This window comes from Gossypium raimondii, chromosome 12 (assembly GCF_025698545.1).
Source record: "Gossypium raimondii isolate GPD5lz chromosome 12, ASM2569854v1, whole genome shotgun sequence".
In the NCBI taxonomy this organism is placed as follows: Eukaryota; Viridiplantae; Streptophyta; class Magnoliopsida; order Malvales; family Malvaceae; genus Gossypium; species Gossypium raimondii.
The window spans coordinates 14,311,860-14,330,208 of NC_068576.1; the positions used below are offsets into that span (position 1 = coordinate 14,311,860).

Genomic DNA, 18,349 nt, shown 5'->3' on the forward strand with positions numbered 1-18,349 from the left:
ATCCTTAGTTTTTGATCGAGTACCGTAGCGGTGTTTAGTAGGCTGGTTGGTTTCCAGATTAACTGAGGAGTGATGTAAATTAATTAGAATCTTTTAATATTTTTAAATGCATATGAAGTAATGCAATGCATGAATGCAAAAAGACGTCAATTTTGATTCAATTCCATATAAGAAAACTTTACTAGAAAGAAAATTTCTTTACATAAAGTGAATTATAAATAAAGCTTTGCCCTATTGCTCAGCATTCTAATCTTCCTAAGTAACACAGCTAACTCTTGTCCCCGATCTGATTCTAATTCATACTTCACACTCAGCATGTCAGCTTGTACTGCCAAAGCTTGTACATGATCAGCTACTTCTCGGATCTGGACCATAGCTTCCCCCATAATATGATCTCTGCTCTTTGGTTCTGAAAGTAGTGTAGTTGTTCCTTATTACGATTTTCATTTGCTTCCAAGTGCTTGATCCGGTTTTCACAATTTTGCAACGCCGTTTCTAGCTCTTCGATTCTTTGCTTCATTTCCTCGATCTTGCTCAAGCTTGCTTTCAACTCTACTGTGGAATTTCGACTTCGATACTGACGAAGAGATCCTTCCAACACGATCACCCTATCCTTTAACTTGCCATTTCCTTTTGGCTTTCTGACAAACTCTTTTCTAAAGCCTCGTTTCGCCTCTGCATTTCTTGGAATTTCTGTTCCCATCTACCGGCTTTGTCCTTTTCTTCTTGAATTTCTGCTCGCCATTGTGCTGACATTTTTCCCAGCCCAGTAGTTCTCATTGACAGACGTAACCTTTTATAATCCGTCTTCAGACTACCCAGCTCCTCCTCAGCCTTATTTTTCTCTTTCCTTAATTTCTCAGTTTCAAGCTTTTGAACGTCTATATCCAATCTTAAGTTCGTCTTTTCTTCCTCTATTTGCTCTATCTTCTTTTCTAAATCTGCATTTCTTCTCTCAAAATCTCGTCTTATGATTTCCAACTCAGAAGGAATAACACACAAATGCTCCTCTATTGGCTGACGACCTTCTTAATTTACCTTAGGTATATTGTCGTTGATCCTCCTACCCCACCATTCATTATACTCAAGAGTTGTCATCGGACCCACAGCTATCCCCTTCATTCGGCGAGTCTATTTCCATGCGCTAGACATCTCTTGAATCTTCTTTCTGTAACCATCATCTTTGTACGAAAATTCACAATCAGCTATCCCTTGGGTCGCAGGTATAAATTGTCTTGACCTATACTGTCTCATCACCAACAACGGGGCATATCCACTAGCTCCCCAAATCCCAAGTAATGGAACCCAATCAAAATTACCACACCTATACAGGATCTTATCTGGAAGTAACCAAGGAGTTCTCCACTCATGATCCTCCTCCTGAAGATTTTGAAGAATCGCCATCCACTTCTCCTCTGAAATGTCATCCCTTCTCGGCGTAGCTACTATCTCCTTTAGTGGTGAATAATTTTTAGAGAAAACCCGATATGAAACCTTATCCACCCTCCAAAAGTGACTATGAAACCATACAAGTAGAAGCTATGCACATCCAATAAATCTGCCCTCACCTGTTTTTCGGCATGCACTCAATGATCTGAAGGTTTCTGCCAAAATTGCTGGAATCGGTGTAACCTTCTTATTAAGCCAGTCAAACAAATCAGTGACTGCTTCATCCACATGCCCCAAGGCCTTGGGGAAGACAACCAAGCCATATATACTTAAAGCAAAGACATCTAACCTCTTTCTCACGTCTGGGTGCGTTAGAATTGCATCTTTCAAACTTCTCCAATGAACGCATTTACTATCCCCCTTTTGCTTAATCCGTGCAGCAACCCACTGCTCACTCATCCCTGTTATACCTATCAGTTTCTTTGAAAAGGTTGGCACGTTTACCGCTTTCGAGTAAACTCTGTCCACTTGAAACTTTGAACATCAGAGTAAAGCCACATATTCTTCTATTGTAGGCACCAAATCAACATTCCCAAACGTGAAGCAACTGTAAGCAGGATTCCAAAACTAGGCGAGAGCTTGAAACAAATGTTTGTCTACCTTCCAATCAAGTAAATAAGGCAAATCCCCATAATTGTCATAAACTAACTGTCTAACCTCATTATTCCACTGATCCCAGAATTCCTTCAACTCCTGCAAATTGTTTTGAGTTACACTGATGCGAGTAAAATCTCATAATTCCGATACATACCCATCAGTCAGGCTATCACCCTTTTCTTGCTGCGTTGTATCAGACCAAGTTCAGACAGCCACATTGTCCTTCACTTTATCAAGAAACTCTTTTTCCATGACAAGCTTTCTATCTAACAACAGAATCTGAACTGACGCCTTTTATGATGAAATGAAATGCCATGTCATGCAAATAAAATTAAACACAAAAGTCAGTATCAAATATAAGCATATAATCAAGAAAGAGTAAAACGTCTATTAGGACATCCGCTAAGGCTTAGTGTAGTTCTACCTAAGGCAAGCTCCTAAGGCTCATTATTTGCGGTTTGGCTCTAAAGTAAAGGTACCCGAACCAGCAGATTCCTTGATCTTCACCCATTATAAGCTCATATAGATCAAGTTCAGTTTAGGGGGACACATTTTCCTTATTACTATACGGAGATGAAAATCTCACGAAGGCATAGGTACCGATGTATCCCGAAAGCGATCCACTATCCTATACGAAGGTGAAAACCTCACAAAGGAATAGCTTCTCACTCTCACTTAAATCAATTAACCATGGATGCAAGAGGATTTTTTTTAAAATGAATTTCATTTTTTCGACTATAAGACAAAAATTAATCAACTTTGCGGCTCGACTCTTTTTTTTTTTAAATGTCAAGGTCCCTAATGGAGTCGCCAAGCTGTCGAAACCATTTTTTTGAAAAATAAAAGTTTTAGGTTGTCGACTTTTAAAAAATGAAAATTGAGAGTCGCCACCAATCTTTTATTAATGTGTGATTGGGTCCTAAAAACAACTTTGGTCTGCGAATTTTAGAAAAATGGGTCCGAGAGTCGGTTACGTATGAGGAAGGATTAGCACCCATATAACGCCCAAAAATTGGTACCTAGTTAATTAATTAATGTCTTAATGTCGAAAATTTGAAAAAATATAATCCTTAGTAAAAACTTAAAAACATTACGTATTAAGACCCTTATCATTTCAGAGAAAGAAAATGCCACACCCAATGCGTTAGGGCACGGCATTCTAATTTCCTCAAAAATGAATTAGGCCAGAATATTCGTGTAATAAAAATTTAAAAGAATATCCATTTATTCAAGATTTAAGAAATCGCGGCCTAATACGTTTGGGCACAATTCCTCCAAAATCCCAAACTCGGAATATTTCCTTTATTATTTTTTAGAAAAAAATCTTCATTTCGAGAAATCAATGCGTCACATCCAATACGTTAGGACGCAACGTGTTGAATTCCAAATAATGAGTTATTATTATTTTTAAAAAAAAAGAGAGAAATGCTCAATTGTTAGATTTAACGAAGAAAATCGAAACCCAATACGTTAGGGCTCAATAAATAATTGAAACTAACATACATAAAGAAATAACCATTGACGTGCAAGAATATCAAATAAACAAGAATATGAAAACATAAACAAAAAATAAAAATAAGAAAGGAAAGTGCATAACATATACATTGGATTTATGAAGAATAAAGAATGTAAACATAACTTACACATAAAATTTTAGGGTTATAAAACTTATACATAAACAATACATAATATATTTATGAAGATAAAGAAAATATATAAACATATATAGATTATAAAATAGGTATTTAAAATATATGTATTTGAGCATTTTTAAAAAAATAGATCTACGCGTATATATAAGTAAAATAAAAACATTCGTTAAAATATAAATATACACGTATACGTATATACAAATATATATATATAAAGATTAAGTAATAATTACATTATATCAAAAAAATATGCATGTATATGGAAATAAATATATATATATAAATATATACATATATATACATATATGGAAATAATAATCACAATAAAAACAAACTAAATCGAATTGTAAAATAAAAAACTGGGGCAAATTCGCAAATAATTGAAGATCGGAGGACCTCAATGAATGCGCTAATAATTCAGAGGGGCTGGAAGGGCAATTTTTCCTTCTCCTCTAAACGGCATCGTTCAATAAGGACGAGATCGAAATAAAAAATAAATAAAGGGGGAAATTAAAAATAAAGAAAACTTAATTGAAAATATACTAAAAGGCGGAGGGGCCAAAAGCGCAATTTGCCCCTCTGCTCAAAAATGCGCGGACCCTAGGCCGGGTCAGGTCGGACTCGGGTAGATCCATGTCCCAAAACGATGCCGTTTTGAAGGGCTATTTAAGCCACTAACTTTTGAAAAAAAAATTCATTTTAAGCCTCCTTCGGAAATAAAACAAAAAAAACTCTCTAAGGAGCTCTACCCCTTCCCATTCGTCCGGCCAGAGTCCGGTCATCGGCCACTGCACCGGCCGCCGATCTTCGGCACCGGCACCGCCATATGCGGCAGCCAAAAAAGGGAGAATCTCAGATCCGGTCTTCTCCGAAGCCCCTAAAAGCAAATCTGGGCTCACAACCCTCAAAAGATTCGAAGAAACACCTCAAAAGCCCGAGAAACGCTTTGATTTCTGATCGTCTTTCCTCAGAGACGGTTCCTCGGCCGTTCACGGCGATCAAGGCTTAAAACCCAGGTTATTTCTTTCCTTTTTGTTTTATTGTATTTTAGCAAAGTAAAGTAAAAAAATAAAAAAATATAGAAGAGGACGATGCTAAAATATCAACCTTTTGATTTCTTGATAGATTTTGTGCACTCTTGGTATTCGGTTGTTCGTGAAATTACTCGTATTTTTATTGATTTTCGAATCTGGATTTTTTTTATTACAGTGTGTTCAATGGCTTCGTATAGCCATAATAATAAAATAAATAAAGGAACAAATCTCCTTCCGATTTGATTCGCCAATCTTTGATTCCCTTTCCATTTTTGGGTTTGCAGGTGAAGATTCGGCTGCGGCGGGCTAGGTGGTTGCGGCGCAAATGGTTAGAAACCCTAGGGTTTCTGTCATCCACTTTGGGCCACTGTATTTGGGCCTTCATTTAATTTTATTTGGGCCGTATCTAATTGAGCCACTAATTGGGCCTCATAGACTCGTTTGTAATCCAAACTTTTAGTCCCGGGCAAAATCGAGCGTTTACATTTCCCTTCTACCCCTACTTTTGATCACAATAATTTCTCCCTATATTTCTTCTCTTCAACAACAAAAAAAAAGTTCTAAAAAAAATATCAACACATATATTTTGCATCGAGTATGGGGTTTATATAGGCTTTTGGTACCGCCAGACAACACGACGACACCAAAAAAAATTCTTTACCTGCCGACACCGGTGTCACCAGATAGCCTGACACTAGTGCCGCCAGATAGCCCAGTGTAGCAAATGACCAGCACCCATTCTCAATATTTTTTTGGTGACCGACACCCTTTTTTAGTAAAAAAGAGATTATTTTTAGTACTTTTTGGTGTTGGCAATGTGGTGGCCGACACCCATGTCTATGAATTGTTCAAAAACGAATATTTAAAAGTTTAAGACAAAAGAATTCGTATAAGTTAATATTTCACAACTTTTCCTTAAGCGCAACACAAAATCTTCCAATGTTTTGGCACTTAAACAAACAAGGTCAAACTCAAAGATTAGAAAAGAAAAAGAACGCTTTCCTTTGTTATATGATAAAATTTACCCATTTTTTTACCATGGATATATGAAGATATGTGCTAAAATGCAACATGATGAAGAAGAAGAAAACAAAGGCCGATGATGAGAAACATTACCTGCAGTGGAATGCTTTGTCCTTGGTTTGCAATCGAGAGTGGAGTCGAAGCTGTCAGGCAAGTGATGGTTGAGACGGAGATTATAACAGTCATTACTCTGAAGCATTGTACGGACAAACCATGCTTCTATGGAGTTCAAGTGCACATGCGTCTCCTCTGTCCATGTCTCATTTTGGTTGATGGGCACGTGTGACTCCATGCTCACCCTCGCAATGTTCTTTTACTGAAAAGGGTGTAAGTTGCCACAGTAAGGCACCAAAATTTTTTTTGAAAATAGGTGTCGGCCATCTGCTACACGACACCCAAAAAAATAATTTTTTATATATGGTATTACATGTATTGTACAATATACTTGTAAAAGAATACACATGGGTGTCGGCCATTGCATTGTTGGCACAAAAAAAATATTTTTTAATCTTTGTTCCAATCATAAAGTAATTATTAAGAAATTTCTGACATGGGTGACGGCCATGGGGTACCGACACTCCGTACACCGTTCCTTTAAAGGTTATTCTATAAATATTTTTGAACTTCAATAATTTTGTAAATATTTAATTATTTTGGGTTAATTTGGTAAAATAGCCTGTAATAAATGTTGCACACTGCTCTGTGAATTTGAAAAATGGCAGGTCCATACATTTTCTGACTACCTGAAGAATTCCAGCCCATTCCTTCTCAGCCAGCTTTGGATGCGATCTCTTAAGTGTTGCCTGCACATTGCTTGGAATGTAAGAAAAGTGTTCAAGTCGCTTGAAAAAATAGAATGGTAGAACGTAAATTCATATTTAGATGTTTTTGTATTACCTTCTTATAGGAACCAAACTCAATAATATCGGAGGGACGAAGACCAGTAGGAAAATTTGGCGGTACCCTCGATCTTCTTCCTCCGTGACTGCACACATAGAGCTTGGATTAGATAAAGTCGAGGAAATTCAACATATATATATTTATAAAGATGTTCCTTGCTAGTCAATGACTTACTCTATAAAGGTCCCATATTGTTGGAACTAAGAAAACAGTTTTAAGAATTTTGACAGAAACTTGAGCTTAAAGGCCCGAAAACTTGCTGAGCAAACAAGCAAATCAGACAATGAACTTGGGAAAGAACAAAGAATGAAGAAGAATTTTTGAGTGATTTTTCATTACAAAAATGAATTGAGGCATAAAGCCATTACATATACCAGTCAATATAAGCTGGTCAAAATGGGACAAACATCACCTAATCATCAACCTAATCCCCTAAGTACCTAGAAACTTGTTAAACATAACTTGTACACTTAGTAAAGCTGATTTATCAGCTCAAACATCAACAAATTACATCAAGTACATTAACAACTCAGTTCTAATCTAAGTAAGTTACAAAACATCATTTGAAAGTAACAAAATGAAACAACAGCTTGAACTTCAGCTGCAACTGCATGGCTCGGGCAGCTTGCCTGCTTCATGTCTGCATGCAGGCCAACTTCATCACATATTCAATCTGCAAATCAACTATGAAGAATGCACCATCTTTATAGCTGATTTGAGCATGCATTTTGGATACCTAAGACAATATTAGGAATATGAAAATAAAGCTCAACATTAATCGTTGCACAAATGAGGAAACTACGTTAGCTCCAGATCAGGGTTCTGAAACAGTAAAAAATAACCTCCTTTGAAGGTACCACCACCGAGGATTCTGGAAAATTTTCACTCTTTTCACTCCTGCAATGACCATTAAACATCAACAGACATAGATTTCTACTAGAAAAGCCCCCATCAATTAGTCTTCATTTTGAATTCCTAACCCTTTCCCGAAAAACTGAAAACTGAAAACAAAAAGTCCATTTTAACGGAATAAAGTCATATACAAGAAACCTATATTACAAGCAAATACATACCCAATCATGTAAGTTTTGTTCTCATCCCCACATAAATAAATGAGTTGCGAAGCAAGAATGTCGTTTCCAACCAGCAGCAAGAACAGTTGCAAAACAGACAAGAAAATAAACATAAGAGGCTATACTCTGTTGAATAAATTGTCAGAAAATATGATGGAATTCACAAATAGAAAACCATCATAAACACTCTTCATTAATTGTCCACTCCAATGCATCATTATCTTCAAACCATCCCCGAAATTGGTCACTTGCCTGAAACTTGACTTTACAGATGTTTCAAAAGTTCCAAGAGCCCTTTATGGAGAACCAGTTGGACGAAAGCAGCATACCTTCTCTGAGAGTCCGCAACTTAAGGACCTTCCTTCAAGTTTTGAGCTGCAAAGATGTCGATTCATTTTTAGAAGGAAGCAGGATTCAGATACTTTCTCCTAATATCTTATACTACTTTTTGAGAAAGTTCTGTAAATCCCTTTAGTTCTTAACCCGATTTCATTTCTATTTCTCTAAGATTTCGACAGTTTGTCACCCTAAACTCATTGTTAGCATAGGTCCCCAGTGTCAATTCATGAGTCTGTTAAAAGAGAAGGAATTGTACCGCAGAATTCATTTACATGCAGAAGATTTTGAAACTAAGAAAAAATAGGGAAAAGAAAAAATGGTAGAGAAAGCTAACCTTTTCTAATGATGTTTCTATGATCGAAAAAACAAGAAAGCTAACTTTTTCTAATGACGTTTCTATGATCGAAAAAACTTGAAAGTCAAGGCAAAGATGAAGCAGAAGAAAACATGCATTTGAAGATCTAAGGGTGCGTTTGGTTCGCTGTATTGGATTAGAGGTGTATTGGATTAGAGGTGTAATAGCTAATCCACTGTTTGGTTGAATGTAATGGAATAGAGGCGTAATAGTAATCTTGTGTTTGGTTGAATGGAATAGAGGTGTAATAGGATAATGGAAAAAACTAAAATGACTAGAATACCCTTAGCATAAAATTGTTTTGGTAAATGATTATTGTTATTGTTATTTAAATTTTAATAAGATTATTATTATCAGTAATAAATATTTTAATCATATTTAAACATAATTATTATTAAATATATTTTTATTAAAATATATAATTTAATAAAATTCTTATAATTAGCATAAATTTGTTTTGGTAAATGATTATTGTTATTGTTATTTAAATTTTAATAAGATTATTATTATCGTAATAAATAATTTAATCATATTTAAACATAATTTTATTAAATATATTTTAATTAAAATATATAATTTAATAAAATTCTTAATAATTAATATTCTTATATTAATTTACTCAAATCATAATATATGATACTGTAAAATATAAATTAACATAAATATTATTAAATATATTTTAATTAAAATATATAATTTAATAAAATTCTTAATAATTCATATTCTTATATAATTTATTCAAATCATAATATATGATACTATAATTAATATTAAATATATTTGAATTAAAATATATGATTAAATACAATTTAAAATAATTATTATTAAATATAATTTCATAAAATGTTCTTATGAATTTACTAAGATCAAGATAATTTGAGAATTATATTCGCATAAACATAATTAACTTATACTAAGAAAAGTTAGATGAAAATGAAATTGTACATCATAATCCATATGTTATATAGTTTTACAACATCAAAAGTTTGAACATTGATATTTAATGGTGAGAAAGAAATCTTGACCCATTCCAATCGGGCAAATGAAGGTAAATCAAGAAAACGATCATTTGAGTTGGATGATCGAATTTTACTCAAAGCATCATACCACCGATCATCGGTTAAACCTTCAATTGACCATAAGGCTGAATATAAATTTGAAGCTTTCTCTTTCATCTTTTCTTCTGACTTCTGCTGAACTACCACCTCGGAGGCAATACTCATACTGATTTTATCGCCAACGGCCTGGATTTTTTCCCCTAACAAGGTGGCAGCCTCCTCAAATGAAGAATACACATTATCACGAGCATCAGATTTCTTCTTTCTCTTGTTTGAAGATGAGGAACCCCCTTGGTCTCTATCTCCTCGCGGATCTGTACCAGAAACATCCATGTCGTCTAAAGAGACCTCAGCTTCGCAGTCATAGAATGTGTTTCTCTCTTCATTCATATCTGTAGTACGTTCATCCTCAGCATGGATTTCTTCAAGAACACCAGCAGCTGTTTGAACGTCTTTCCCAGTCGCCCGATCTCTTGCGTATATCGCAGTAAGCTGGTTGTAGTAAGGGAAAGTACGATGTCTGAACTGAGAGGCTTCTTTGTGACTCTTAAAAAAATGAGGAAATCATATTAGTTATAAGTTTTGCAAAAAAAACAAATGAATACTTGAAATACATTTTACCTTTACATAGGATTCCCAAACTGCATCTTCAGCAACAACGAGCTGCCTATGCTCGTCCCAACCAAAACCACTGTTGTTTTGGCCATTAAGCATGTCGTAGACGACTGACCATTCCCTTTTTAGGCACCTAATCCGAGATTCAATATTTGGTTTCGCCTTCAACATTCTTTGTTGGTAAAGCTTTTTCTAGCATTTTCTCTAGCTCGTTCAAATAACCGCTTTGAACCGTAGATCGAGATTAAATGTTCCTACATTGTGCAAATCCACCATGCAAGAAACCAAGGTGCATCCTCTTCGAACCCATTTTCTTTTGCTCCTCGAGAAGCTTGAGAAGAAGCACCGTTGGTGGAACACCGACATATTGTTCTTAAGAAAAAACAAATTAACATTATTTTACTATTTTGAATATCATGAATCAAAAGGTTAACAGTTTATAATATTATATCGGTAGTTCAATACTAAATTTAAATTTATAACACATTTGAATGAAAAGATAATTAAATTATAATTCAACCAAGTTTAGTACAATACAAAATTTGTATCAAAGACCACCAAAGTTTCATAAACTAGATACATAAAATAACATCAACAAATCAATTCAAACTCAATTTGTCCCTAAACCTAACTAATTTCTAGATGCTTGCCATTCATCGAACATCTGGGTGGCTAGTTCCATCCTCCAAGTAGCCCAAGCATCCGATGGATGAATATTTGTGATATTCGGTTCATTGTCATCCACCACATTAGTAGGTAATCCTTCTCCCACCTCCGCTTCAATGGGATCAATACTCATATGAGTTCGAATAAAATTATGTAGCAAACAACATGCTATAATAATTATATTGTGCACCCGTACAGGATAAAACGATGGACTCCTAAGTATTTCCCATCTAAGTTTTAATAAGCCAAAGCATCTTTCAATGACATTACGTGCTGAAGCATGTTTCATATTAAAAACTCTTATGGGAACTTGGTCGATAACCCCGACGCCAGTCGTTCAGATGATATCGCTGTCCTCTAAATGGTGCAAGAAATCCCTCAGAATTTGTGTATCCAGCATCAACTAGATAATAACAACCTATAAAATAAATTTTACCCAACATGATTAATTCAGCAAACAAAGTATGTAGGCTACATGAATAATTCAAATTCCTCTAACTATACACTGTACCATGAGGAACTTTTAGTCCATGTCTTCTACTAATGGCATCTCGAAGCACCCGTCCATCGGCAACTGAACCTTCCCAACCAGGAAGAACATAAACAAATTGCATCTCAGGTGTACAAACACCTAGCATGTTTGTTGCTATGTCCCCTTTTCGGGTTCGATATCTAGCTTTATCAATTGTTGGCACCCTAATCTTGATGTGGGCTCCATCAAGAGCACCTAAGCAATTCTATATCACATGATATAAAACCTTGAGTTAGAATACTAACTTAAATCTAAGTCAACTAAATGTTGTACAAGCTATATATAAAACTCAGTCTAATACCTTAAACCATTTCCACCTTGTGTCAGAAGAATCAACTGTAATTGGCTCCGGCTTTTTAAATAAGACATCTTGTAAGTGTATGACAGCATTTAAAACACTATGAAATGATCTGCTAACAGTTTCCCCGGACCTTCTAAAGTGATGCTTGATAACTCGATTTTTCAGGTGATGGGAGATGATATGTAAAAACATTGCTACTTGCTCATCAACCAGCATGTTTCTTGACGACTTCAATCCCCCTATCGATTCTAACATCTCACATAATTTAAAAAAGGCGGTTCTATTCATACTAACTTGTGAAACACATGTCTCGTCACTAGCATATACAAGCCTTTTCACATAATCCCGCTTTTGCATAAAAATCTAAGGTATAGGACCTAATCCTTGGTCTATAAGTATGTAGGCTAAGGTGGCACCCATTCTAAATAAGAACCAAATCGCAATTCTACGAGTTCCAACCATAATGTCAATGCAATACCAATTCTTTTTCGCCTCACACTTTGTGCAATTAAAGGCGCATTTGAGCCATTATCGCAACATATTAAAATTAGAACACACTATCAAAGAGTTGAAGTTGCAATTACACTTTATAAAAAATAAACAATATTAATTTAGAACACAATATCAAAGAATTGAAGATGCAAATTAAATTTTATAAAAATAATTGAGAGACAAACAAATTAAAATGCGAGCAACTAGGTTATTAATTTTGGGGAGTTGATAGGATTATATGGGGATAACTTGAATCTAAAAGAATCAAGATGGCACGTGTTTATTTTAATTAGTAAAATTATTAGTAAAAATTTGCATAAATGATTGATAGCTATTAACAAATTTAATATTTTAAAGATAAATAAAATGAAATTAATAATATATTGTGTTTAACATATAGAAAATGATAATATTTTGTAATCAAATAATAATAAAGAGGTAAACACTCCATAAGTAATAAATAATTTATAACACACAAGTAAAAATATTATGGAAAAAATTTTGAATTATTAATATCAATAATAAATATTTTTCTATTAATATTAAATTTTAATTGTTATGCCATGTTTTATTTATATTTTCAATTTAAATGTATAGTTTTATATTAATATTATATAATCAAAATGATTTTAATTATATTTCAATTAAAATATTATATAATCAAAATGATTTTAATTATATTTTAATATACCTTAAATAACATAAATAAAATTTTTATTTCACTTAAAGTTAGCACAATTTATTTTAATAATGATTAAATTTGAACGAGATCTTTGAAAGTATCAAAATCGTTATATTTTTATCATAATTGATATTAATACAAGAATTAGTACTAAAGTTTGATGTCCTTTTTAAATTATAACGAAGAATTGGCACACCATTATCTTTAAGTATCAAAATAATTATCAAATACAAATAATAGATTAAAAAAAAAAACACAAGTACCAAATTATATATTGCTCCTTTTATAACAACATTCTGTCTATGAATTTCCTTTTAATACAAGAATTGGTACTAAAGTTTGATTCCTTTTAAATTATATAGTACTCATTAATGGTTTTGGGGACAAAGGAATATAACATATGACCACCTTTTAAATTATAACCTGGTTTTTTTAATGAATGAAAACAATTTATAAAACATCTTTTAAGGTAGACATATAACCATAAATATTCGACAGTTGCACCATTTCATTTGTATCAAAGCATTAACAGTACCAAATTAACAAAGCCATTTCAAACATTTCAAAGCATTCAAAATTAACAGTACCAAATTAACAGCACCAGGACTATGCATGACATTCTAGAGCTCATTATATGCACTTCAACATTGCAGTAGCCATGAAAGAATATCAGAGTGTTTCTATTCAACAAAAATCTCAAAAAGCATACAAATCCAAACAGGACATGACCATTCATAGTCCTTTGTTTTCATTTCTGACTGATCAAGCAGATGGAGCCACTGTAAATAAATTATATAGCCACTGCAAACAATTGTATAGCCACAAGCAATGGGGGGAAACTAACCTGTAATGAGGAAATCGGAGAGGAGACCGATGATGAACTGCAACAACAAAGAACCTGTAATTCAGGACAAACAAACAAACAATGAAAAAAAAACCATAACCGATTTATGTTCGATCTGAATAAATAACAGATGCATGTTGTTTTCTGATTTAACAACCTTGAAATCTAAAGACAAGAACCATCATCTAGGCATTTGACTAGAAAAATAAACATGTTTTCACAAAAATGAAAATGGAATACCAGTGCAATTAGAGTTTGCTTACATACATATTCTCATACAGCCTTTCAAAGATAATTTAATTACAAAAGATAAATAATATTCTTATTTCATCATGGAAAAGCACAAGATTGTTAAATGAGTTTATTCATTTAAATGACTAAGAAAATGCACAGCAAGTACTTTCATCATAACAATATCATGAGTTGGTTGCTTTGGTTTTAATATTTCACAATCTTGTCTCTACCGCTTTAGTTTGATAGATAATGATGTGTGGATTACATAATCAATATATTAAACTGCAGATGGGAACTTGAGACAATATTAAAGAATTATAGAAAACCAAAATTAATGGATGAGAAAATTATAAGGAAAATTATGAAAATCGACAACAAGCCTTTAACAATGCACAATGCCAAATGACAAACAAATTAAGGTCAAGAAGATTATTTAAATGGAAATACAAAATCTAGCCTTTCCTTGACAAGTTGGAACACAAACAAGAATATGAGACCTCTAGGAATATCGGTTGGAACAGATCATTAATTTCTCTACAAATGTCCCACTCTTGATATGCGTTCATGATTTATAAGTGAGGAAAAGGATTATTAACTTCTAACAATGGATTAAAATCATGTTTTTATTTGAAGTTAGTTGTTGTATAATTCCATGTCATTCGGTTGAATTTAGATTTAATTTTCAAGAATGTAGAAGGTGTAAATGATAGAGAAACAAAACATGCTAAATAAAATGGCTACACAAGAGAACATGCTAATCATTGATAATAAATTAAGCTACAAAAGCAAAATGGCAAGAGGAACAAAACATGGTACGTAAATGAAAATAGAGAAACAAAAACCACTACGTAAGCAGAACATCAACAAATCATATTCCTTTCTAAGTCGCACTATTTGTTACCAAGTAAAAGAATTGAATTTCAAGAAAGAAAACCAAACAAATAAATAAAATTTGTGATTTAAGCAACGTCTAAATTTGATTATGCATCGATTAACCCAGACTTTCATCAAACAACTAAACCTATGGAAAGAAACATAAAGCAGACAGTCAGCAGCAAAATAAAATGATATTAACAAGACTGTCAAGAAAAATCATCCAAGACAGTAAGCAAAATAAAGAAACATAAAGCAGACAGAATATGAAAAATGTTGGAGCAAGGAACCTGTAATTCAGGACAAACAAACAAACAATGAAAAAAAAAACCATAACCGGCAAGAAACGAAACGCCGATTTACCAAGGACTGAAACAATCGCATGCAGAGAGGAAAGAAATAGGTTATAAGTTTGGCGGAGATTACTGATTCAAGTCGTCCGGAGATCTGACACCGTCGAGTCGAAGAAGGATGCAAAGCTGAAATCGGGAGCGGGTAGAGGTTTGGTTCGCTGGCACGTTCTGTTTATGTTGGGAGGGAGAGGGTCGGCTGGAGGCGATTTCGGCAAGGGGAGGGTAAATAAGACACCGATTAGCTAATCTTTGCTGTTGCAAGGGATTACAAATCGGTGGTGAAGCAGCCAAAATGCGGAATCCGTCCGCAACGGATTAGAACAGTATTAGAGAAAACAGCGAACCAAACGCTGTATTCAGTGGGGCCACCGATTCGGGGTGTAATGGATTAGCCATTACACCCAACCAAACAAACCCTAACTGTTGCCACCTAAGACCCAACTGAGCATTAAGGGTATTGCTAGGTCAATAAAAAATCTGCCACCAACTCTTCCCGGATGCGGGATCGGAAATTTTGTCAAAAACTGCAAAGCATGTTAGATGCCATGGTAATTATGCATGTGGTTATCGCTCAATTATTGACTTTAGATCATTACTAGCATAAATTGGATTCTTACCGACAATGGACCTAGCCCTACACCTAAGTAAGCTTTGTAAGTTAAAGCCATTGCAGCCATTCTTGCCATTCCACGGATGATGGCAACTCGCATTTTTCTAGCTTTCTCGTAGTTGCAAAATGAATGAGTCAGTTTTGGATAAAAGAAAATAGATACAGCGGATCAGTGACAAAAATGTCCGTTGGTTATACAGATATCGACATGGTATTGAAACGAACATTATCAACAGACTGAAAAGGAAAATCCAAAAGAAACTAGCTAAGATGTTTTACTTATGTGGTCTGAAGAACTAGAATCAAGTAAAATCAGGGCAAACTTAAATTCAACAATTCAGGCCGACAAACCAGTAATTTCTCAATGTAAATTTTTAGATTAAACATGCAGTTTTGACCTTTTTTAATATTTGACCCTTTCCAACTATTTAGGAAAATAGGAAAATGCTATCATACCTCCTTAAAGAAGATACGATGTCAATAGCAGTCCCTGACTCGACGCTTTGTTTCCATGCCTTGCTAAGTTCCAATGCTAATTGGTAACTATCCTGCAAAGACGAAGGGAAAAAATGTTCTTGTCTGGCATTGGATTCTCTTGGATAACCCGACGTTCTTATTGGGAAGACATAATAGATACCACTAAACCACTCTAGGATCTAGAACTTAGAACATTATTTATCTTCGGCAATGCTTAAGTTACAGAAACAAAAAACTGCCAACACAATGGTTTTTCAAGTCATACCTCAATGGCCATACATCCTCCTTGACCCATATTTGGCTGCACTGCATGGATAAAATCGCCAAGCAAGGTTACGCGCCCCCTTCCCCAAGTTAGTGAGGGTGTTCGGTCATATATGTCACGTCGAATAAGCATATCTTCATCAGTAGCAAGTAACAAATCTATCACATTATTGCACCGACCATTGAATATTTGAAGTAGCCTTTCCTTTTTACCTGCAGAAAAGATGAAATTGAGAAGCAAAAAACATTAGAAACAACATTTGAAATCAACAATCAAACCCTGTAATATGTTGGGAACATTCAACATGACCACTCTTAGCAATTGACAATTAAAGATGTCCGCATTTGGGAAAAGAAATTATATTTAATTCTAAAAAATAAAACACATGAGGTTATCTACCATTGATATCCACACCACCAGCAGTTCCTTGTGAAATGCATAATACTGCATCTTTCCAGCACCAATATCCGAGGAAACGATGTACTCCTTGTGTCCCAAAAATACACTGTACCTTCACGGAGAAGTTTCAATGTAAGCAACTACATGAAGCAAAGCCCCAATACATTCTAATACATCCTAAGGTTTGGAAAAGAACACACACAATGTATAGTGGTGAGGTCAATCATTTAATGCAAAACAAGATGGAACTTACCCAGCAGATTCAATATCAGCAGGCACAAAATTTGCAATACCGGTATAGCAACTGTAGCCCGAGTATACAGCTTCTGTTAAGTTGGTCCTCATCTAAAAAGAAAATTCACAAACTATAAACACCACTTCAACTTTTCAAGGTTGACCAACTAGTCACAAGATAATCAGTGTCTCCATTAGTGAGAACTTGTTGCATTTAGATCTTGATTTGGTTCTATGACGAGCGATTAAATGAAAATAATACATGTAGCTGACCAAAGTTTAGAATTTAAGGATTAGTTTCTAAGTTTGTTTTCTGTTAGTACTAAGGGACTATACAGTCCATTCTCATTGAAGTCAGCTCTTGCTCCCTTATACCTGAGTTTTCTTAATTGAATTCAATTGTCCTAATTGTTTCAGCAACTGGTTCTGCTTCGACGCAGCTTAAGGAAAAACTTCAATTTTTCAAGGATATGTTGTCAAACCAAGCTTTGGAATAGCGTGCTAAAAATCCAGTATCTAAACAAAGGTTGCATTTTATGTGTAAATAGATTAAATAAAATCAAGCCTTCGACCATATTCCATCGGCTCTAACCATATTAAGCAAAGAATTGAATTTAAATAGAAAAAAGACTCATAACCTAACTGGAAAATTATTTCCTTATTTTAGTAAAATATATGCGGCTTCATGTATTTCAACACCCTCCCTTAAGTTGGTGCATATATATCAATCATGCCCAACTTGCTTACAAGAAAATCAAAATTTAGCTTAAAGAGCCCTTTGGTGAGTATGTCAGCAATCTGTTGTTTTGAAGAAACAAACGGCATGCACACTTGGCCTTCTTCAATCTTCTCCTTGATAGTGTCTATCAATCTCAACATGTTTAGTTCTGTCATGCTGAACTAGGTTGTGAGCAATACTAATGGCAGCTTTGCTATCACAATACAATTTCATTGGTGAAGTTATTGGTTTCCTCAGCTCTTCCATAATTCTTTTTAACCACATCATTTAACAAATTCCTTGAGCCATTGATCTAAACTCAGCCTTTGCATTACTTCTTTCTACAACATTTTATTTTTTGCTTCGCCAAGTCACAAGGTTTTCCCAAAAAAATGCATAGTACCCTGATGTAGATCTTTTATCTGTTACTGAGCCAGCCTAGTCTGCATCTATATAAGCTTCAATTCCTTTGTTCGAATTTCTTGAAAAATAAACCCTTGCCAGGTGAACTCTTCAAGTATTTCAGAATCTAAAACATTGCTTCCTCATGTTCCTCTATTGGGGAGTGCATAAA

At 34.4% G+C, this 18,349-nt stretch overlaps 1 pseudogene; it reads right to left on the reverse strand.

The window, feature by feature from the left end:
* Positions 1-352: 352 nt before the first annotated feature.
* LOC105762000 (zeaxanthin epoxidase, chloroplastic-like) lies at positions 353-17,652 on the reverse strand (annotated as a pseudogene).
* Positions 17,653-18,349: the final 697 nt, after the last annotated feature.